General features: G+C 47.9%; 1 protein-coding gene across 2 annotated transcripts in view; it reads right to left on the bottom strand.

The window, feature by feature from the left end:
* SNN (stannin) overlaps positions 1-25097 on the bottom strand; it is an 80474-nt gene that overhangs the window by 39290 nt on the left and 16087 nt on the right. The window contains exon 1 of one of the 2 annotated variants that reach the window (XM_063934302.1): positions 3108-3245. The exons of the other annotated variant lie outside the window; for it this stretch is intronic. The gene's annotated coding sequence lies outside the window, so the exon portion shown is untranslated. Of the gene's footprint in view, positions 1-3107; positions 3246-25097 lie in introns of those variants that run through there. 2 annotated transcript variants of the gene reach the window in all.

Below are 25097 nucleotides of genomic sequence, written 5' to 3'. Positions count from 1 at the left end.
ACCAAGGGAAATCGGCTAAAAAGCTTCCTAATAACGTTCATGGCAATGTTAGTCTCGTTCATATCTTTCAGTGTGGAGGCTTCAGCGATGAACGATGCGCGGCCCCGTGCTCGTTCATCGCTGGTCCCCCGTCGGCTGTGCGTGCAGGCCAATATGGACGATCTCGTCCATATTTGCCTGCACTTCAATGGAGCCGCGTGACTGGGGGGAGTGAAGAAACTTCACTCCCCCCGTCACTGCCCCCCCCACCGCCGGGTCGCTCGTCGGCCGTATCCACCGTCGGGCAGCTCGGCGGCGGATCGGCCAGTGTGTAGGGAACATTAGTCTTTGATGTAGGTAAATATGCCAATGGCTACACAAACATAACCTGATAGGGGTCACTTCTCTTGTGGAGTTAGCTGCTGCCAGTGAAAGGGCATCTGTCCTTGGATTGAGTATCTAATAATGGCTGCAGACTTGCTGACATAATATCAGGAACATGTTTGCAACACAGGATGTGAAATTAATTGGGAAATAAAACAATATCCTCTCTGGTTCCTAACACATTTTCCTCTGGCTTCTCCTCCTACTGTATGTTACAGCAGATTTGGAACATAGGCCCAGCGCGGCTCCAAACCAGAAGCAGATGGATGTTAGAGAAGTATGCTCCCAGTATCATGTATCCTCAGCTAGCACTGCTGGCAGGAGGGACAATGTTTATTTCCCTACAGATTGAAACTAAATCCAGAGGAAATCCCACATCAGACAGTCTAGCTATAAAGAACCACTCAAGAAAAAACTAATCGGGCAACCTGGTACCCAATAATCCAGCATCAAATATAAATAAAGGCAATATATGTTCCAGTACTGCTGGGCAATGCACAGTATGCACACAATGTGCTGCAATGTTTCATGGGCTGATGATCACAAGTGGAGGTGACAGCTGCAGCAGATCTCACTGCATAACCTGTACAGTATATACACAATGTAACTACACACCTCTTACAGGTATAAAGGGTAACTGCACTAGATCCTACACACCTTGTGCAGCAGCTATATGCAATGTAACACCATTCATGAGATACTGCACACCTCGGGCACCTATACACCAACTACAACGCCCATGAGATCCTGCACACCATATGCAGCTATATACACTAACTACAACGCCCATAAGATCCATCATAACCTGTGCAGCTATATACAAAGTAACTATGAGATCCTGCAAACCTCGTGCACCTATACACCACCTGTGCAGCTATATACTCAAACTACAATGCCCATGAGATCCCGCACACCCTATGCAGCAGCTACAATGTAACTACACCGCACATAAGATACTGCACACCTTATGCACCTGTACAGTTATATACACTAACGACACCGCCCATAAGATCCATCATAACATCTGCAGCGCTATACAATGTAACTACACCACTTATGATGTCCTGCACACCCTATGCAGCAGCTACAATGTAACTACACCGCACATAAGATACTGCACACCTTATGCACCTGTACAGTTATATACACTAACGACACTGCCCATAAGATCCATCATAACATCTGCAGCGCTATACAATGTAACTACACCACTTATGATGTCCTGCACACCCTATGCAGCAGCTACATACACCGCCTATGAGGTCCTGCACACCCTATGCAGCAGCTACAATGTAACTACACAGCACATAAGATACTGCACACCTTATGCACCTATATACACTAACTACACCGCCCATTAGATCCATCATAACCTGTGCAGCGCTATACAAAGTAACTACACCACTTATGAGGTCCTGCACACCCTATGCAGCAGCTACAATGTAGCTACACCGCACATAAGATACTGCACACCTTATGCACCTGTACAGTTATATACACTAACGACACTGCCCATAAGATCCATCATAACATCTGCAGCGCTATACAATGTAACTACACCACTTATGATGTCCTGCACACCCTATGCAGCAGCTACATACACCGCCTATGAGGTCCTGCACACCCTATGCAGCAGCTACAATGTAACTACACAGCACATAAGATACTGCACACCTTATGCACCTATATACACTAACTACACCGCCCATTAGATCCATCATAACCTGTGCAGCGCTATACAAAGTAACTACACCACTTATGAGGTCCTGCACACCCTATGCAGCAGCTACAATGTAGCTACACCGCACATAAGATACTGCACACCTTATGCACCTATATACACCGCCCATAAGATCCATCATAACCTGTGCAGCGCTATACAAAGTAACTACACCACTTATGATGTCCTGCACACCCTATGCAGCAGCTACAATGTAGCTACACCGCACATAAGATACTGCACACCTTATGCACCTATATACACCGCCCATAAGATCCATCATAACCTGTGCAGCGCTATACAAAGTAACTACACCACTTATGAGGTCCTGCACACCCTATGCAGCAGCTACAATGTAGCTACACCGCACATAAGATACTGCACACCTTATGCACCTATATACACCGCCCATAAGATCCATCATAACCTGTGCAGCGCTATACAAAGTAACTACACCACTTATGATGTCCTGCACACCCTATGCAGCAGCTACAATGTAGCTACACCGCACATAAGATACTGCACACCTTATGCACCTATATACACCGCCCATAAGATCCATCATAACCTGTGCAGCGCTATACAAAGTAACTACACCACTTATGATGTCCTGCACACCCTATGCAGCAGCTACATACACCGCCTATGAGGTCCTGCACACCCTATGCAGCAGCTACAATGTAACTACACCGCACATAAGATACTGCACGAACGCTATACTTGCAGCAGGGACACAAAGGAAATGCCGGAGGATTCACTACGCAGGGAAACCATGGAACGTACCAGAGAGCAGAATTATTGCAGTAACCCGTTAAGGGCTGGACTAAAGTAGCCATGCATGTAATCACACCACGGGGCGAAGTGCCACCGGCACAGCAGCAGTCAGTGAGGTGACAGACAGCGCTGCTGGCATGCCATGCACTCACACAATGCTGTGTTTCCAAATCTGCTCCTCGGCAAGGGCCATAGGCAGGCGATACACAGAGACCGACATCTACAGATGGCATGCGGCAACAGCGCTTACCACGTTCGGGCTGACGTTGGCGGCCACGGTGGTCAACGATCCCAGGCACGGTGTGGGCTACAGAGCCGCATCCTCACCGAACACACCACAACCCAGCAGCAGCCCAGCTCTCTCATTTACATAATGGTACCCTCATATTTATAGAGTGCGATGACGTCTGCAGAGAGCAGCCGCCAATCACATGCGTGGACGAGCGTCTGGCTTAGTAACAGCAGCAAAGAGGGGAGGGCCTAGCAACAAGGAACGAGCGAGGGTCACATGATAAGTCGGGATCACGTGACTGAACTTTGCGTCTTGGTGTTTCTTCGTGTGCAGGAATTCAAATTAAATAACGGTGAAATACAAGCTCGCCTCGATGAGACATCGAAAGAAAACATCGGTTAAATGATGTTTTTCAAAATTGGTTACAAAACATTGTTTACTTTAGACCTAAACATTGGTAGTGTGAGACCAATGTTAACCGATGTGTCATTTTTTTTTTTTAATAAACTGGCTACCTAAGCACATATAATACACTAATAAACTTCTAAAATTATAAATCATTCTTCTGTTTCTGTTATGTTTATCTTGTTGGAGGCTTACTGTTTTACACACATTCTATCTGTGTGTGTGTGTGTGTGTGTGTGTGTGTGTGTGTGGCCGCTATGGTATTTGCCATGTGATGGATGAGTGTCACTAACCAGTGTACAGTCAGGGTGATCCACTCCTTCTCCCCCCACAGTCCCTAGTAACAGTACCTTTTTCTCATAGTCCTAGAGGATGCTGGGGTCCACTTATTGACCATGGGGTATAGATGGTTCTGCAGGAGCCATGGGCACTCTTAAGACTTTTCAATGGGTGTGAACTGGCTCCTCCCTCTATGCCCCTCCTCCAGACTTCAGTTTTAGAAATGTGCCCAGGCAGACTGGATGCACTCTGAGGAGCTTTACTGAGTTTCTCTGAAAATACTTATGTTAGGTTTTTTATTTTCAGGGAGAACTGCTGGCAACAGACTCCCTGCTTCATGGGACTGAGGGGGCAGAAGTAGGAACCAACTTCCTGAAGAGTTTCATGGCGCTGCTTCTGGCTGACAGGACTCCATTAGCTCCTGAAGGGTATTGAACGCTAGCCGTGTCTAGATGCTTACTCCCACAGCACGCCGTCACCCCCCTCACAGAGCCAGAAGTCTGAAGACAGGTGAGTATGAGAAGATGATCTTCTATCAAGTAAAGTGACAGCTGAGGTACGGCGCGGCTGGCGGGAGCGCAGCGTGCCATTGCTGCCCACACACACAGAGCACTGCAGGGCGCGGGGGGCGCCCTGGGCAGCAAATAATACCTAAAAACTGGCGCAAATGGGGGCATAAGATGCCGCTGGCACAGCCCTACCCCCGCCAGTATAAATATTACAATCATTGCTGAGTGAAAAACGCACCATTTGCGGGGGAGGAGCTTCTTCCTCAGGCAGCCAGCACACTGCTCAGCGCCATTTCCTCTTTCTCCTCAGGCTGCAGAGACAAGGCTAGACTTTCCTCCACTTCTGACACAAGTACAAGGTGCAACTAAGGGGGGCACAAAGCATTTTGTGGTGCATTACAAGTGTGAAATACTGTGTAAAAGCGCTGTTGTCTGTGGGCACTCTGTGTTCACAGACATTACATACTGGCGCTGGGGCATACTTACCTACTCTCCCGGAAGCTGCGGGAGGCTCCCGTTTTTTGGGGTAGCCCCCCGCAACCCCGGAAGAGTGGGCAGGTCTCCCGCATCCTGCTCACACCCTAGTGATGCGAGCAGGATGGAGAGATAACCTCCCGCATTCGCGGGTCCGTCGGGTGGAGAAGGGGTTAAAATGACGCAAATCGCTTAGTGAGGTCACAGTCCGGCGCCGCCCCCCGAAGACACCTGCAGCGTCTCCTCTCCGGGCTTCTCCCGGAGAGGAGAAATAAAATGTAGGTAAGTATGCGCTGGGGTTGTGAGCTGGCTGCTCCTATACTGTGTCCCTCTGACAGATTTTGCTGTGGGTCTGTCTCCTAAAAGTCCCAGTGTGTCTGTGAGTGTGTGCTGTACACGTGTAAGGCATGTCTGAGGCAGGGAGTTCCTCCCCGGAGGAAGGCATTTTAGGGACACAGAGTTGTAATGTGGTGGCGCTGCCGGCACACCAAGAGCCTGCATGGGTGAAAGAAATACGTGACAGTATGCATCTGATTAACAGGAGGTTAGATAAGTCTGAATCTCAGGCTGAATGCTGGAGAAAATCTGTGGAAGATGTGATTTTTCAGGACTCAGTTCTTCCTTCTGCAGGCGGTCCCTCTGGGTCACATAAGAGACCATTTGTGAATACTGATACAGACACAGACTCTGATTCTTGTGTCGACGATAGTGACTCTAGAGAAATAGATCATAAATTGGCAAAAAATATACAATATATGATTGTGGCTATAAGGGACGTGTTGGAAGTTACAGAAGCCTCGCCTGTACCTCAGGAGAAGGCTTATTTATGTAAGGAAAAGAAATCCAAAGTCACGTTCCCTCCTTCCCACAAGCTAAATGCTCTCTTTGCAGGGATGTGGGTGAATCCTGAGAAAGAATTTCATATTCCTAAGTGGATTCAGGTAGCTTACCCTTTCCCAGCAGAGGACAGGAAAAAATGGGAATCGCCCCCTTTGTTAGACAGTGCACTATCCAGGTTGACAAAGAAGGTAATTCTCCATGCACCTGTCACGGCTTCACTAAAAGAGCCGGCAGACCGTAAGATGGAAACTACATTGAAATCCATTTATGTTGCCAATGGTACACTGCTCAGACCCACTATTGCCTGCGCGTGGGTCAGTCGTGCTATTGAAAAATGGTCAGACAGCGTGTCATCAGAAATTGACACGGTTGAGAAAGATGAGATACTCCTTAAGTTAGGGTATATCAAAGACGCTGCCGCCTACATGCTAGAAGCGATGAAAGATATTGGACTCTTGAGTTCACAAGCCGCTACCATGGCGGTATCAGCTAGGCGGGCATTGTGGATTCGCCAGTGGAACGCGGATGCGGATTCCAAAAGAAACATGGAGGCTCTCCCATATAAAGGTGAGACCTTATTTGGCGATGGTCTGGATGCGTTAGTCTCGGCGGCTACCGCAGGTAAGTCAACGTTTTTGCCCTCTGCACCGGCAAAAAAGACCTATCACACACACATGCAGTCCTTTCAGCCCAATAAAATACAAAATAGCGAGAGGTTCCCCCTTCTTTGCAGGAAGGCGGAGAGGAAGGGGAAAGAAGCCCACAGCGGCTCCAGGTTCCCAGGAGCAGAAGTCTACCCCTACTTCTGCAAAATCTTCAGCATGACGCTGGAACTCCCTTGCGGGAGGCCGCTCGGGTGGGGGCACCTCTCAAACTGTTCAGCCAAGGTTGGATTCTGTCTGGCCTGGATCCCTGGGTATTGCAAATAGTATCCCAGGGATACAAGCTGGTGGACCTCCTTCGACAAAAGGGAGTCAATATAATTCCTTATCTGGACGATCTTCTGATAAAGGCGAGATCTAGGGAGCATTTGTTAAAAAACATTGCGCTCTCCGTGTCGATACTCCAACAATACGGTTGGATCATAAATGATCCAAAGTCACAGTTGGAACCGACGACAAGATTGTCTTTTCTCGGGATGATTCTGGACACAGAAGTTCAGGGAGTATTTCTTCCGGTGGAAAAGGCTCTGGAAATCCAGAAAATGGTAAATCAGTTATTGAAACCATCCAGTGTGTCGATCCATCAGTGCATTCGGTTGTTGGGGAATATGGTGGCGGCCTACGAGGCCATACAGTTTGGCAGGTTCCATGCCAGAGTATTCCAGTGGGACCTGTTAGACAAGTGGTCAGGATCCCACCTTCACATGCACCGAAAAATTGTCCTGTCATCAAAAGCCAGGATTTCACTCCTGTGGTGGCTACACAGTCCGCACCTACTAAAGGGACGCAGATTCGAGATTCAGGACTGGGTCCTGGTAACCACGGATGCAAGTCTCAGAGGCTGGGGAGCTGTCACTCAGGGGGAAAGCTTCCAAGGAAAATGGTCAAGTCAGGAAGCCTGCCTTCACATAAACGTGCTGGAATTGAGAGCCATTTACAACAGCCTTCGACAAGCGGTACATCTTCTTCAAGATCATCCCGTGCAGATCCAGTCGGACAATGTAACAGCAGTCGCGTACATAAACAGGCAGGGCGGAACGAAAAGCAGAGCAGCAATGGCAGAGGTGACAAAGATCCTCCTCTGGGCAGAAAGGCATGCAAAAGCTCTGTCGGCAATTTTAATTCCGGGTGTGGACAACTGGGAAGCAGACTTCCTCAGCAGACACAATCTCCATCCAGGAAAGTGGGGCCTCCACCAAGAAGTCTTCGCGGAGGTGACAAGTCTTTGCGGAGTTCCTCAAGTAGACATGATGGCATCTCGTCTCAACAAGAAGCTTCAGAAATATTGTTCCAGGTTGAGAGACCCTCAAGCAATAGCGGTGGATGCGCTAGTAACCCAGTGGGTATTTCGGTCAGTGTATGTCTTCCCTCCACTTCCGCTGATCCCAAAAGTTCTCAGGATCATAAGAAGAACAAGGGTTCGAGCAATCTTCATTGCCCCAGACTGGCCAAGGAGGGCTTGGTACCCAGATCTTCAGGAGTTGCTCATAGAAGATCCTCGGCCTCTTCCTCTTCGCGAGGACCTGCTGCAGCAGGGGCCGTGCGTGTATCAGGACTTACCGCGGCTACGTTTGATGGCATGGCTGTTGAGCGCCGGATCCTAGCCCGTAAAGGTATTCTGAAAAAAGTCATTCCCACACTTATTCAGGCCAGGAAAGGAGTAACGTCGAAACATTACCACCGTATTTGGAGAAAATATGTGTCTTGGTGTGAATCCAAGAAGACTCCTACGGAAGAGTTTCACTTGGGACGTTTTCTCCATTTTCTGCAGGCTGGTGTGGAGGCGGGCCTCAAATTGGGGTCAATCAAGGTCCAGATTTCGGCCTTGTTAGTGTTCTTCCAAAAACAATTGGCCTCTCTTCCAGAGGTTCAGACCTTCGTGAAAGGCGTTCTGCACATCCAGCCTCCATTTGTGCCTCTGGTGGCACCATGGGACCTTAATGTGGTGTTGCAGTTCCTTCAATCGGATTGGTTTGAGCTTCTACGAGAGATAGAGTTGAAGTTTCTCACTTGGAAAGTGGTGATGCTTTTGGCATTGGCATCCGCACGGCGGGTGTCGGAATTGGGGGCCTTGTCTCACAAGAGCCTTTACCTGATCTTCCATGACGATAGGGCAGAGTTGCGAATTCGCCAACATTTTCTTCCTAAGGTGGTTTCTTCTTTCCACATAAACCAACCTATTGTGGTGCCAGTGGTTACTGACACGTTCACTGAGTCAAAGTCTCTAGATGTGGTTAGAGCTTTGAAAATTTATATCGCTAGAACAGCTCGAATTCGGAAAACAGAGTCTTTGTTAGTCCTGTATGCTCCCAACAAGATTGGGTGTCCTGCTTCCAAGCAGACTATTGCGCGTTGGATCAGAGATACGATTCAGCAAGCTCATTCTATGGCTGGATTGCCGTTGCCGAAGTCGGTGAAGGCCCATTCCACAAGGAAGGTGGGCTCATCCTGGGCGGCTGCCCAGGGGGTCTCGGCATTACAGCTTTGCCGAGCAGCTACTTGGTCGGGGTCAAACACGTTTGCAAAATTCTATAAGTTTGATACCTTGGCAGATGAAGACCTCAAGTTCGGTTAATCGGTGCTGCAGGGTCATCCGCACTCTCCCGCCCGTACTGGAGCTTTGGTATGAGAAAACAGGATTTTAATACCTACCGGTAAATCCTTTTCTCCTAGTCCGTAGAGGATGCTGGGGTCCACTTATTGACCATGGGGTATACTGGGCGCCCGTCCCAGTGCGTACTCTACCTGCAGTTTAGTTATACACAAGTTGTGTTATGTTACTTTCAGCATGTTGCTGCAATTGGTTCATGCCTGTTGGCGTGTGTTATGTTGATTGCCATGTGTGCAGCATGGTTGAGGTGTGAGCTGGTATGTATCTCACCACTAGTATTAAAGTAAATCCTTTCCTCGAAATGTCCGTCTCTCTGGGCACAGTTCCTATAACTGAAGTCTGGAGGAGGGGCATAGAGGGAGGAGTCTGTTCACACTTATTGAAAAGTCTTAAGAGTGCCCATGGCTCCTGCGGAACCGTCTATACCCCATGGTCAATAAGTGGACCCCAGCATCCTCTACGGACTAGGAGGAAAGGATTTACCGGTAGATATTAAAATCCTGTTTTCTCTTATGTCCTAGAGGATGCTGGGGTCCATTTTAGTACCATTGGGATATAGACGGTTCCGCAGGAGCCTTCGGCACTTTAAGACTTTCCAACAGTGTGAACTGGCTCCTCCCTCTATGCCCCTCCTCCAGACCTCAGTTTAGAAAATGTGCCCGGGAGACTGGCTGCACATCAGTGAAGCTCTACTGAGTTTTGCTGAAAAAGACTTTGTTAGGTTTTTTATTTTACAGGAAAGCTGCTGGGAACAGCTTCCCTGCTTCGTGGGACTTAGGGGGGGAAGTAGGAACCAACTTCTCAGTTAGTTTAATGGCTCTGCTTACGCTGACAGGACACCATTAGCTAATGAAGGGTACTGAACACGGCCCTTGCCTGGCTGCTACTCACTCCCACAACACTGCCGCCACCCCCTAACAGAGCCAGAAGCATACTTGCTTACTCTCCCGGAATGGCCAGAAGGCTCCCGAAAATCGGGTGACCCTCCCGGCCCCCCGGAAGAGCAGGCAAGTCTCCCGATCTGAAGGGTCCCCCCTACCCGTCCGCCCACTTTGTGTGTAAAGTGGGCGGTCCGGGCAGTCGATGATGCGATTCATGCTGAATCGCGTCATCATAGCCACGCCCCTTGCAGTGTAATGCCGGTAATCGCGGCATTACAGAGCAGGGGCGTGGCTTAAAGGAGGCATCACCATAACCCAGCCTTGCCCTTGCTCCGCCCCCATCCCGCCTCCGGCCCACCCCCTCCTTACGTCACAGCGCTCCCCGGCCCGCTTGTTGAGCCGACCTGGCTGCTCTCTCCCGCAGAGAGCAGCCAGAATGTCGGTAAGTATGGCCAGAAGTCAGAGACTGGTGAGTATTAACCGGAGACCTGCAGAGAGGGGCCCTCCAGTCATCATGGCGGCATAAAGGTACCAGCGCAGCGTGGGACGCTGCGCATTAACATGTCTCTCAGCACAGGGTGCAGGGCACGCGGAGGGGGGGAGCGCGCTCTGAGGGACATGATAAATCCTTACTCTCACTGGCAAAATGTACATACATGTGAGCCGCTGATGTACACTACCCCCACCAGTATAAATATTACTGTGGCTGAACCGCGCCATTACAGGGGGCGGGGCTTCACCTCAGAATTGCTTGTAACACTCATTTGGCGCCATTTTCTCCTCACAGAGACGCCGGAGCGCTGATCCTGCAGGCTGCTTCTCCTCACACATAGTTGATACAAGTACCAGGGTGTTATAGAAGGGGAGGGGAGCACATCATTTAATGAAGTATGCGGGCTTCACATTGGATATAAAGCGCTGTTTTGGTATATATGTATATTCAGTGTATGTAATACATATAGGGTGCGTGGTGTAAACTGGCAATCCCCTCTGGGTCTCTCTGACAGACTTTAGGTAGATCTGTCCCCAATAGCTCCCCTGTGTGTGTGAGAGGTGTGACTGTACACGTGTGTAACATGTCTAGAGAACGTTCTTCCCCAGAGGAATCCTTTTTGGAGGCACAAGAGTGTTCTGAGCCTGTGTGGGTGAGAAAGCTGCAGAGTAATATGTAAATTCTCTGAGTCTGAACAACAGACAAAGCAAGACAGTCTGTGGAGGATGCTCTGTTTGCTGATTCCTCCTCGTCACCCACTCGGGACCCCTCCTGTTCCCAGAAAAGGTCTCTGACCCAAATTATGCAAAGGGACACGGACACAGATTCCGACACTGAACTCGACACTGGAGTTTTGAGGGGGGTAGATCCCAAACTGGCCAAGAGCATTCAATGTATGATAGTCACTATAAAAGAGGTGTTGGAATTTCCTGACACAACACCTCTACCTGAGGTAAAAGATTATTTAAAATTAAATAAACAGGTGGTGACTTTTCCTCCGTCTAAGGATAGCGTACCCTTTCCCTGAAGAGGATAGGCGTAAGTGGGAGTCACCCCCAATGATAGACACCTCAGTCTCTAGGTTGTCAAATAAAATCATTTTACCTGCCCCAGGGTCAGCTTCATTAAAAGAACCTGCTGACCGCAAATTAGAGACGACTAAGTTTAAAGTCCATCTATGTTGCTACAGGTACGTTACTCAGGCCGCAATTGCTTCTGTGTGGGTAGGTAACGCAGTGGAAAAGTGGGCAGACAATTTAATTGTTAATATTGACACGGTCGATAAAGATGATATGCGGCAGATTCTAGGTCATATCAAAGATTCTGCAGGTTACTTGGTTGAGGCTATGAAGGACATAGGCTTACTGGGCTCAAGGGCCTCTACTATGGCGATTTCAGCCGCAGGGTGCTCTGGATCCGCCAATGGAATGCTGACGCTGAGTCCAAAAGAAAATTGGGGCGCTCCCCTACAATGGGAAGGCCCTCTTTGGAAACTAGATGCAATGATATCAACTACTACATCTGGGAAGTCAGTATTTCTGCCATCGGCAGCTACACCGGCTTAAAAAGTATATAATTCTCATACTATGCAGTCCTTTCGGCCCAACAAGTACAAAAAGGCTAAGAGTACCCCTTTTGTCACAGGAAAAGGGAGAGGAAAAGGTAGAAAATCTACAACACCGTCAAGCTCCCAGGAGCAGAAGTCAGCAACTACTTCTACAAAAGCCACAGCATGACGCTGGGGCTCCTCTGCGGGAGTGCGATCGGGTGGGGGCACGTCTATTATATTTCAGCCAGTACTGGCTTCACTCAGACCTGGATCCTTGGATATTACAGATAGTATCCCAAAGTTACAGGTTGGAATTTCAAGACCTTCCCCCATGCCGATTTTTGCCAGTTCTGCTCAGGATGGCACAAATGTCCTGAACGCAATACACAAATTATGTCAAGACAAAATAATTGCCTTGGTTCCTGCCGAACAAAGAAACCAAGGTTTTTATTCAAGCCTGTTTGTGGTGCCGAAGCCGGATGGCTCGGTCAGACCGATTTTAAACTTAAAATCTCTGAATCTTTATTTGAAAAGATTCAAATTCAAGATGGAATCCTTGAGAGCAGTGGAAGCTTGGAAGAAAAGGAATTTCTGGTGTCAGTGGACATCAAGGATGCTTACTTGCATGTCCCCATTTACCCGCCACATCAGGCATACTCGAGGTTTGCGGTTCAGGATTGCCACTACCAATTCCAGACATTACCGTTCGGGCTCTCCACGGCTCCGAGAATATTCACCAAGGTGATGGCGGAGATGATGGTTCTCCTTCGCAAACAAGGAGTCAACATAATTCCATACCTGGACGATCTCATAAAAGCGAGATCCAGGGACAAGCTACTCCAGAACATAGCATTATCCCTGAAGGTGCTTCAACAGCACGGTTGGATCATCAACTTTCCAAAATCCCAGTTGGAACCGACAATGAGATTATAATTTTTGGGAATGATACTGGACACCGAGGTACAGAGAATATTTCTACCGGTGGAAAAGGCTCAGGAGATCCAGAGCATGGTCAAACAACTTTTGAGACCAAGAACAGTATCAATTCATCTGTTCATTCGCCTGTTGGGGAAAATGGTAGCGGCTTACGAGGCGCTACAATATGGCCGATTCCATGCCAGGGTCTTCCAGTGGGATCTACAGGACAAGTGGTCAGGGTCGCATCTCCACATGCATCAAAGGATAATCTTGTTGGCGAAAGCCAGAATTTCGCTCCTGTGGTGGCTACAAATTTCTCACCTCCTGGAGGGACGCAGGTTCGGGATTCAGGCCTGGATCCTTGTAACCACGGATGCAAGTCTCCGAGGATGGGGAGCAGTCACGCAAGGAGAAAGCTTCCAAGGAAGATGGTCAAGTCAAGAAACTCGCCTTCACATAAACATTCTGGAGTTGAGAGCTGTGTACAACAGCCTTCATCAAGCGGCACACCTTCTTCAAGGTCGTCCCATAGAGATCCAGTCAAAGCGGAACAAAAAGCAGTGCGGCAATGGCAGAGGTGACAAAGATACTCCTCTGGGCAGAAAGACATGCAAAAGCTCTGTCGGCAATTTTCATTCTGGGAGTGGACAACTGGGAAGCATACTTCCTCAGCAGACACGATCTCCATCCAGGAGAATGGGGCCTACACCCAGAAGTCTTTGCGGAGGTAACAAGTCGTTGGGGCGTTCCTCAAGTGGACATGATGGCATCTCATCTCAACAAGAAGCTTCCGACATATTGTTCCAGGTCGAGAGACCCACAAGCAATAGCAGTGGTTGCACTGGTAACCCAGTGAGTGTTTCAGTCGGTGTATCTGTTCCCTCCACTTCCACTTGTTCGAAAGGTTCTCAAGATCATCAGAAGAACAAGAGTTTGAGCAATTCTCATTGCTCCAGACTGGCCAAGGAGGGCCTGGTATCCAAATCTTCAAGAGTTATTACTGGAAGATCCTCGGCCTCTTCCTCTTCGCGAGGTCCTGCTTCAGCAGGTGCCTTTAGTTTATCAGGACTTACCGCGGCTGCGTTTGACGGCATGGCTGTTGAGCGCCAGATCCTAGCTCGTAAGGGTATTCCCAATGAAGTCATTTCCATACTTATTCTGGCCAGGAAAAGGGTAACGTCCAAACATTACCATCGTATTTGGAGGAAATATGTATCTTGGTGTGAATCCAAGAAGTGTCCTGCGGTGGAGTTTCAATTAGGACGTCTTCTCCTATTTCTACAGGTGGGTGTGGATGCTGGATTGAGATTAGGATCTATCAAGGTTCAGATTTTGACCTTGTCAGTTTTCTTTCAAAAACAATTGGCTTCTCTTCCTGAGGTCCAGACGTTCGTAAAGGGGGTTCTGCGCATCCAACCGCCCTTTGTGCCTCCTGCGGCACCATGGGATCTTAATGTGGTGTTGCAGTTCCTTAAATTGGACTGATTTGAACCTCTACAAGACATAGAGTTGAAGTTTCTCACTTGGAAAGTGGTCATGCTATTGGCCTTGGCCTCAGGCAGACGGGTGTCTGAGTTAGGAGCTCTCTCACACTAGAGTCCTTACTTAATATTTCATGAAGATAGGGCTGAACTGAGAACACGTCACCACTTTCTTCCGAAGGTTGTGTCTTCTTTTCATATCAACCAACCAGTGGTGGTGCCAGTGGCTTCTGACACCTCAGCCGTCTCAAAATCCTTGGATGTCGTCGGAGAGTTGAGGATTTGTGTTGCAAGAACAGCAAGGATAAGGAAAACAGAATCTTTGTTTGTCCTCTATGACCCCAACAAGATTGGGGGTCCTGCTTCTAAGCAGACTATTGCGCGCTGGATCAGGGGTACCATTCAGCACGCTCATTCCATGGCAGGATTGCAGTTACCGACTTTGGTAAAAGCCCACTCTACAAGAATGTGGGTTCGTCTTGCGCGGCTGTCCAGGGTGTCTCGGCTTTACAAATCTGTCGAGCTGCTACTTGGTCAGGTGCAAACACGTTTGCTAAGTTTTATAAGTTTGACACCTTGGCTGCTGACGACCTAAGATTTAGTCAGTCAGTGCTGCAGGAACATTAGCACTTTCCCGCCCGTACTGGGAGCTTTGGTACATCACCATGGTACTAAAATGGACCCCAGCATCCTCTAGGACGTAAGAAAAAATAGGATTTTAATTACCTGCCGGTAAAACCTTTTCTCGTAGTCCGTAGAGGATGCTGGGCGCCCGCCCAGTGCTCATTTTTCCTGCTGATTACGTATATCTTTTTGCACATTTTTCATGTGTTAAGATGTTAACAGCTGTTGCTCTTGCGTTATGCATGCTGGTTGGCATGTTGTTTATGGATGGTGTGAGCTGGTGTGAATCTCGCCACATGTTTAATAGTAATTCCTCTCTCTCGAATGTCCGTCTCCTCGGGCACAGTTCCTATACTGAGTTCTGGAGGAGGGGCATAGAGGGAGGAGCCAGTTCACACTGTTGAAAAGTTTTAAAGTGCCGAAGGCTCCTGCGGTACCGTCTATACCCCCATGGTACTAAAATGGGCCCCAGCATCCTCTACGGACTACGAGAAAAGGATTTACCGGCAGGTAATTAAAATCCTATTTTTTTTATGGTCTCTACCGATTTTTTGCTCTCCAAACTTCCATTGACAGTATACAAAAAGGGGCGTACCCGTGGCCACGCCTCCTTTTCTAATTTGTACCGATTTTTATGTGTAAAATGTTGGAGGGTATGCATACCTCCCAACTGTCCCCATTTTCGTGGGATGGTCCCATTTTTCTGGGACTGTCCCGCTGTCCCACCTGCGGGTCGCAGTGTCCTGCGCTGGGGGGTTTGAGTTGGTAGACCCTCTCACATGTGCACAACGTCTATTCACCTGGAGAGGGACAGGAGGCATGCCAGCAGCTCACAGAGGGGTAGAAGTGTTAACCTGGAGACAGCATAAGGATGTGATAAACCAGTGATAAGTGCAAGGTGGTAAACACACCAGCCAATCAGCTCTTAACTGTTAATCACATATTGGAGCTGATTGGCCGGCGCGTTTATCACCTTGCGCTTATCACTGGTTTATCACTTCCTTATGCCTTCTCCAGGTTAATATAACTGCTCCACTGTGCTTGGCATGGCCCCCACAGCGGCAAAAATGGTGATCGCAGCCCTTCCCGCGAATCCACGCCCCCTGATTTCAGTGTCCCTCCTCATATGATGATGTCGTCTGGAGAGATTATCAGTGGCATAACCTGGAGCAGTAGAGGCTCACAAGAAGGACCTGGGCATACAAAGGTAAATTATCCACAGGGAGGGCAGTACAAAAAAATAGGGGGAAAGGACAATTCAAAACAGTTGGGAAGCAGAGGACAATAAATAAAACATACGGAGGCAGAGGACAATACAAAACCTTAGGGGGTGATGTATCAGTGAGGCCTGGCAATGCCAGGATGTCAGGGATGGTACTGTGCAGGATCTGGCAGTGCCAATGAGTCAGGGTTTGCGGAGCACACACATGACAGCACAATGCAAGACACTCTGATGGGGGGCTACACACAATGCAGGACAGGGATCCGGTCTTTAGGTCGACAGTAAGTAGGTCGACACTGTCTAGGTCGCCCACTATGGGTCGACAGTAAATAGGTCGGCATGGTTTCTATGTCGACAGGGACTCTAGGTCGACATGAGTTTTTCAAATTTCATTTTTAGAACTTTTTCATACTTTACGATCCACGTGGACTACATTTGGGAATGGTAAGCTACAACATATGTGAAACCATACATACCAAAATGCTCAAACAAGGGGGGTAATTCCAAGTTGATCGCAGCAGGATTTTTGTTAGCAATTGGGCAAAACCATGTGCACTGCAGGGGAGGCAGATATAACATGTGCAGAGAGAGTTAGATTTGGGTGTGGTGTGTTCAATCTGCAATCTAATTTGCAGTGTAAAAATAAAGCAGCCAGTATTTACCCTGCACAGAAACAAAATAACCAACCCAAATCTAACTCTTTCTGCACGTTATATCTGCCTCCCCTGAAGTGCACATGGTTTTGCCCACTTGCTAAAAAAAATCCTGCTGCGATCAACTTGGAATTAACCCCAATGATGTGAAGAAAATCTGATGAAATGTATAAGCCTCTATTCAAGCCAGGTTATCTGGATATGATATCTAGTTAATGAATAATAAATTACTTTAGACTATAAATTAAAGAAGATAGGAAATAGGTGGTGGTGAGAGGAAATGAGGACACATACCAGACTAATAATTAGTATGAAAAATCTCAGCGTGATGTGGCTCCATTACGGAAAAAAGTGTCCATACACTAATATGCAGTATCTCAACGATGGTCTAAAATGACCTATATAAATGAACATAGTGGGAGGAGTTAATTATAAACTCTATAAATGTGTCTCAAAGTGAAAGTGAGGGGAAAGACTATAATACATACCCCTATCTGCGGTTAAGGGCACCTGAGTGGACATAATGGTTCTATAGTTTCTACATTATTCTTGGGATTTACTGATGCACATACACAATAAGGGCCTCCCTACAGTCCTGCATTCATTTGGTAGAAATGTCAAAGTAGTAAGAAAAGCTGTGTGTCTAATTATCATAGGCTTTTTAGGCAATTGCAAACTTGGTACCAGAACCCTATCTGTGTGGGTTTTTTGTTTCCCCTGCTTTTGCATGGGTTTCTTCTAGGTCTTCAGTTTCCTTCTTGTTCAACACATGAACGTTGCTGGGCTAGGATTGTTGTGAATGATTATATATTCTCTGTTCATTGCTGCCTAATTTTATTGGAGTTGGGTATGGGATGCCGGCGTCCGGGATCCCGGTGGTCAGCATACCGACACCAGGATCCCAGCCGCTAGAATGCTGGCAGGGGGGAGCATAACGAAGCCACTTGTGGACTCGCTGCACTCGCCACGCTGTAAGCTCAATGCCTCACTGCGCTCTCCACAGGTTCTATTACCACTCTATGGGTGTTGTGTCACAAGTGGGAATAGCCCGTTAGCCGGGATTCCAGCTGGTGACATTGTCAGTGGTCAGGATTCCGGCGTCAGTATCCTGACCGTGGGGATCCTGACTGCCGGCAATGTAACTACATCCCTTTTATTGGTTCCTGAATAAATAAACTGTTATAATGATGGTACTAAGCAAGTACAGTGTCATCTCTAGCAGTGGCAAATTTCCCATTAGGTACGTGAGGCACATGCCTAGGGGCAGCACTTGTTTGGGGGCGGCACTTGGATGCTTGTGTTGGTACTGTCAGCCCAAAAAGTACCTGTAACTGCAAAATATTTCCACGGTACCGTACCATATGCCATCTTGAATGGAGTGTCAGCGGGTAGGACATGCATGCACATACTGCTCGTGTAAGCTGTCCTACTTAGTAAATATGTATACATAATTTTTTTTTAAATGTCATACTGTGGTTAGTGGCTTTTTTTATTATTCTATTAAATTGGCTATCATCAAATGAGGAGTTATAACCAATCAATAAAAATAATAAAATAATAAAATTAGGCAGGCAGGAGGTGGCCATTACTGTTGTGCCTATGGGCACCCTCACCCCTAAATCCACCTAGTACACCCTTCATAAACACACAACCGCCCTACAGCTGTGACAAGTTACTAGTTCAGTGATTACATTTTTGTTTTCTTTTTGTATCAAGTACAGGTTGAGTATCCCTTATCCAAAATGCTTGGGACCAGAGGTTTTTTGGATATGGGATTTTTCCGTATTTTGGAATAATTGCATACCATAATGAGATATCATGGTGATGGGACCCAAGTCTAAGCACAGAATGCATTTATGTTTCATATACACCTTATACACACAGCCTGAAGGTCATTTAATACAATATTTGGAATAATTTTGTGTATTAAACAAAGTTTGTTACATTGAGCCATCAGAAAATAAGAATTTACTTACCGATAATTCTATTTCTCGGAGTCCGTAGTGGATGCTGGGGTTCCTGAAAAGACCATGGGGAATAGCGGCTCCGCAGGAGACAGGGCACAAAAAGTAAAGCTTTAGGATCAGGTGGTGTGCACTGGCTCCTCCCCCTATGACCCTCCTCCAAGCCTCAGTTAGGATACTGTGCCCGGACGAGCGTACACAATAAGGAAGGATTTTGAATCCCGGGTAAGACTCATACCAGCCACACCAATCACACTGTACAACCTGTGATCTGAACCCAGTTAACAGTATGATAACAGCGGAGCCTCTGAAAAGATGGCTCACAACAATAATAACCCGATTTTTGTAACTATGTACAAGTATTGCAGATAATCCGCACTTGGGATGGGCGCCCAGCATCCACTACGGACTCCGAGAAATAGAATTATCGGTAAGTAAATTCTTATTTTCTCTATCGTCCTAGTGGATGCTGGGGTTCCTGAAAAGACCATGGGGATTATACCAAAGCTCCCAAACGGGCGGGAGAGTGCGGATGACTCTGCAGCACCGAATGAGAGAACTCCAGGTCCTCCTTAGCCAGGGTATCAAATTTGTAGGATTTTACAAACGTGTTTGCCCCTGACTAAGTAGCCGCTCGGCAAAGTTGTAAAGCCGAGACCCCTCGGGCAGCCGCCCAAGATGAGCCCACCTTCCTTGTGGAATGGGCATTTACATATTTTGGCTGTGGCAGGCCTGCCACAGAATGTGCAAGCTGAATTGTATTACACATCCAACTAGCAATAGTCTGCTTAGAAGCAAGAGCACCCAGTTTGTTGGGTGCATACAGGATAACAGCAAGTCAGTTTTCCTGACTCCAGCCGACCTGGAACCTATATTTTCAGGGCCCTGACAACATCTAGCAACTTGGAGTCCTCCAAGTCCCTAGTAGGCGCAAGGCACCACAATAAGCTGGTTCAGGTGAAACACTGACACCACCTTAGGGAGAGAACTGGGGACGAGTCCGCAGCTCTGCCCTGTCCGAATGGACAAACAGATATGGGCTTTTTTGAGAAAAAAAACCCACCAATTTGACACTCGCCTGGCCCAGGCCAGGGCCAAGAGCATGGTCACTTTTCATGTGAGATGCTTCAAATCCACAGATTTGACTGGTTTTAAACCAATGTGATTTGAGGAATCCCAGAACTACGTTGAGATCCCACAGTGCCACTGGAGGCACAAAAGGGGGTTGTATATGCAATACTCCCTTGACAAACTTCTGGACTTCAGGAACTGAAGCCAATTCTTTCTGGAAGAAAATCGACAGGGCCGAAATTTGAACCTTAATGGACCCCAATTTGAGGCCCATAGACACTCCTGTTTGCAGGAAATGCAGGAATCGACCGAGTTGAAATTTCTTCGTGGGGCCTTCCTGGCCTCACACCACGCAACATATTTTCGCCCCATGTGGTGATAATGTTGTGCGGTCACCTCCTTCCTGGCTTTGACCAGGGTAGGAATGACCTCTTCCGGAATGCCTTTTTCCCTTAGGATCCGGCGTTCCACCGCCATGCCGTCAAACGCAGCTGCGGTAAGTCTTGGAACAGACATGGTACTTGCTGAAGCAAGTCCCTTCTTAGCGGCAGAGGCCATAAGTCCTCTGTGAGCATCTCTTGAAGTTCCGGGTACCAAGTCCTTCTTGGCCAATCCGGAGCCATGAGTATAGTTCTTACTCCTCCACGTCTTATAATTCTCAGTACCTTAGGTATGAGAAGCAGAGGAGGGAACACATACACCGACTGGTACACCCACGGTGTTACCAGAACGTCCACAGCTATTGCCTGAGGGTCTCTTGACCTGGCGCAATACCTGTCCCGTTTTTTGTTCAGACGGGACGCCATCATGTCCACCTTTGGAATTTCCCAATGGTTCACAATCATGTGGAAAAACTTCCCGATGAAGTTTCCACTCTCCCGGGTGAGGTCGTGCCTGCTGAGGAAGTTTGCTTCCCAGTTTCCATTCCCGGAATGAAACACTGCTGACAGTGCTATCACATGATTTTCCGCCCAGCGAAAAGTCCTTGCAGTTTTTGCCATTGCCCTCCTGCTTCTTGTGCCGCCCTGTCTGTTTACGTGGGCGACTGCCGTGATGTTTTTCCCACTGGATCAATACCGGCTGACCTTGAAGCAGAGGTCTTGCTAAGCTTAGAGCATTATAAAATTACCCTTAGCTCCAGTATATTTATGTGGAGAAAAGTCTCCAGACTTGATCACACTCCCTGGAAATTTTTTCCTTGTGTGACTGCTCCCCAGCCTCTCGGGCTGGCCTCCGTGGTCACCAGCATCCAATCCTGAATGCCGAATCTGCGGCCCTCTAGAAGATGAGCACTCTGTAACCACCACAGGAGAGACACCCTTGTCCTTGGATATAGGGTTATCCGCTGATGCATCTGAAGATGCGATCCGGACCATTTGTCCAGCAGATCCCACTGAAAAGTTCTTGCGTGAAATCTGCCGAATGGAATTGCTTCGTAGGAAGCCTCTTTTCCTGGTTTTAGGAGGTTCCTGACTAGCTCGGATAACTCCCTGGCTTTCTCTTCTGGGAGAAACACCTTTTTCTGGACTGTGTCCAGAATCATCCCTAGGCACAGCAGACGTGTCGTCGGGAACAGCTGCGATTTTGGAATATTTAGAATCCACCCGTGCTGTTGTAGCAGTATCCGAGATAGTGCTACTCCGACCTCCAACTGTTCCCTGGACTTTGCCCTTATCAGGAGATCGTCCAAGTAAGGGATAATTAAGACGCCTTTTCTTTGAAGAAGAATCATCATTTCGGCCATTACCTTGGTAAAGACCCGGGGTGCCGTGTACAATCCAAACGGCAGCGTCTGAAACTGATAGTGACAGTTCTGTACCACGAACCTGAAGTACCCTTAGTGAGAAGGGCAAATTTGGGACATGGAGGTAAGCATCCCTGATGTCCCGGGACACTATATAGTCCCCTTCTTCCTGGTTCGTTATCACTGCTCTGAGTGACTCCATCTTGATTTGAACCTTTGTAAGTGTTCAAATTTTTTTAGATTTAGAATAGGTCTCACCTAGCCTTCTGGCTTCAGTACCACAATATAGTGTGGAATAATACCCCTTTCCTTGTTGTAGGAGGGGTAATTTGATTATCACCTGCTGGGAATACAGCTTGTGAATTGTTTCCCATACTGCCTCCTTGTCGGAGGGAGACCTTGGTAAAGCAGACTTCAGGAGCCTGCGAGGGGGAAACGTCTCGACATTCCAATCTGTACCCCTGGGATACTACTTGTAGGATCCAGGGGTCCTGTACGGTCCCAGCGTCATGCTGAGAGCTTGGCAGAAGCGGTGGAAGGCTTCTGTTCCTGGGAATGGGCTGCCTGCTGCAGTCTTCTTCCCTTTCCTCTATCCCTGGGCAGATATGACTCTTATAGGGACGAAAGGACTGAGGCTGAAAAGACGGTGTCTTTTTCTGCAGAGATGTGACTTAGGGTAAAAACGGTGGATTTTCCAGCAGTTGCCGTGGCCACCAGGTCCGATGGACCGACCCCAAATAACTCCTCTTCCTTTATACGGCAATACACCTTTGTGCCGTTTGGAATCTGCATCACCTGACCACTGTCGTGTCCATAAACATCTTGTGGCAGATATGGACATCGCACTTACTCTTGATGCCAGAGTGCAAATATCCCTCTGTGCATCTCGTATATATAGAAATGCATCCTTTAAATGCTCTATAGTCAATAAAATACTGTCCCTGTCAAGGGTATCAATATTTTTAGTCAGGGAATCCGACCAAGCCACCCCAGCTCTGCACATCCAGGCTGAGGCGATCGCTGGTCGCAGTATAACACCAGTATGTGTGTATATACTTTTTATGATATTTTCCAGCCTCCTGTCAGCTGGCTCCTTGAGGACGGCCCTATCTATAGACGGTACCGCCACTTGTTTTGATAAGCGTGTGAGCGCCTTATCCACCCTAAGGGGTGTTTCCCAACGCGCCCTAACTTCTGGCGGGAAAGGGTATACCGCCAATAATTTTCTATCGGGGGGAACCCACGCATCATCACACACTTCCTTTAATTTATCTGATTCAGGAAAAACTACAGGTAGTTTTTTCACATCCCACATAATACCCTCTTTTGTGGTACTTGTAGTATCAGAAATATGTAACACCTCCTTCATTGCCCTTAACATGTAACGTGTGGCCCTAAAGGGAAATACGTTTGTTTCTTCACCGTCGACACTGAAATCAGTGTCCGTGTCTGTGTCTGTCGACCGACTGAGGTAAAAGGACGTTTTAACGCCCCTGACGGTGTTTGAGACGCCTGGACAGGTACTAATTTGTTTGCCAGCCGTCTCATGTCGCCAACCGACCTTGCAGCGTGTTGACATTATCACGTAATTCCATAAATAAGCCATCCATTCCGGTGTCGACTCCCTAGAGAGTGACATCACCATTACAGGCAATTTGCTCCGCCTCCTCACCAACATCGTCCTCATACATGTCGACACACACGTACCGACATATAGCACACACACACAGGGAATGCTCTGATAGAGGACAGGACCCCACTAGCCCCTTGGGGAGACAGAGGGAGAGTTTGCCAGCACACACCAAAGCGCTATATTTTACAGGGATAGCCTTATAATAAGTGCTCCCTTATAGCTGCTTTTATAAAATCACAATTTCGCCAAATTTTGCCCCCCCTCTCTTGATTTAACCCTGTTTCTGTAGTGCAGTGCAGGGGAGAGCCTGGGAGCCTTCCTGACCAGCGGAACTGTGTGAGGAAATGGCGCTGTATGCTGAGGAGATAGGCCCCGCCCCCTTTTCGGCGGGCTCGTCTCCCGCTTAAAAATGGATTCTGGCAGGGGTTAAATATCTCCATATAGCCCCGGAGGCTATATGTGAGGTATTTTTTGCCAAAAAAAGGATTTTCATTGCTGCCCAGGGCGCCCCCCCCCAGCGCCCTGCACCCTCAGTGACTGCCGTGTGAAGTGTGCTGAGAGCAATGGCGCACAGCTGCAGTGCTGTGCGCTACCTTAAGAAGACTGAGGAGTCTTCTGCCGCCGATTCTGGACCTTCTTCTCTTTTCAGCATCTGCAAGGGGGCCGGCGGCGAGGCTCCGGTGACCATCCAGGATGTACCTGTGATCGTCCCTCTGGAGCTAATGTCCAGTAGCCAAAGAAGCCAATCCATCCTGCACGCAGGTGAGTTCACTTCTTCTCCCCTAAGTCCCTCGATGCAGTGATCCTGTTGCCAGCAGGACTCACTGTAAAATAAAAAACCTAAGCTAAACTTTTCTAAGCAGCTCTTTAGGAGAGCCACCTAGATTGCACCCTTCTCGGCCGGGCACAAAAACCTAACTGAGGCTTGGAGGAGGGTCATAGGGGGAGGAGCCAGTGCACACCACCTGATCCTAAAGCTTTACTTTTTGTGCCCTGTCTCCTGCGGAGCCGCTATTCCCCATGGTCTTTTCAGGAACCCCAGCATCCACTAGGACGATAGAGAAAACAAAGGTTTCACTATCTCAGTCTCACTCAAAAAAGTCCGTATTTCGGAATATTCCGTATTTCGGAATATTTGGATATGGGATACTCAACCTGTAATAAAGTGAACCACATATCCTTAAAGAGATTGTCAATTTAGTAAATAAATGTACTTAGGGCCTGAGTCAGAGATTGACGCTTATGCACAGCAGATTCAACGTTGGATGCAGCTGCTGTGCGAAAATATGCTAATGCCTGCAAGAGGCATCTGAAGGTAAAAAGATGCCTCCTGACATGATCTCAGATCCAAGTGCAGCATCAAGTCACAATAGCGACCCTCGGTTGCAATGGTGACAGGATCGGTCATCTGAGTAAGCTTACTATAAATTAGAGATGAGCGAGTTCGGTTTTACTCGGATTTACTCGAATCTCCTTATTGGCTCTCGGATGTCACGTGTTTTGGTTAGCCAATAAGAAAAATCCGGAAAATCTGATTTTGCAATAATTCTGGCGTTAAGAACCGAGTAAATCCGAACCCGCTCATCTCTACTATAAATGGGTGAGTCCTGCCCATCCGCGGGTTCAAAAAATCTGCATTGAAAGACGCAGACACTGGCGTTGCCACTTAAAGAAATCGTGGTTGACACGTCCCCCTTTTCTGGAAATGCAGAGAGCATTCCTCCCGGCTCCCAAATGGCCACAGCATGTCAATCATGACGCAGCTTGGTGGCACTGCGAGACCTGCTCATGTGCAGTGCGGCATCTGTGCATATCTCTAAACATCAGAGATGTATGTGTAAACCACCGGGTTTAATGTATGAATCAGATCCTTAATACCCTCCTTTCAGTGATGGTTTAAGATGATCTGTGGGCCGCTCCTGAGCTATAGTTACTCTATGGGCTCCATCCAACACTCTTGTTGTCACACATACCCACACTGTACCCTTGTTATAC

This window comes from Pseudophryne corroboree, chromosome 7 (genome assembly GCF_028390025.1).
Source record: "Pseudophryne corroboree isolate aPseCor3 chromosome 7, aPseCor3.hap2, whole genome shotgun sequence".
Classification (NCBI taxonomy): Eukaryota; Metazoa; Chordata; class Amphibia; order Anura; family Myobatrachidae; genus Pseudophryne; species Pseudophryne corroboree.
This window is presented reverse-complemented; position numbering and strand designations above follow the sequence as displayed.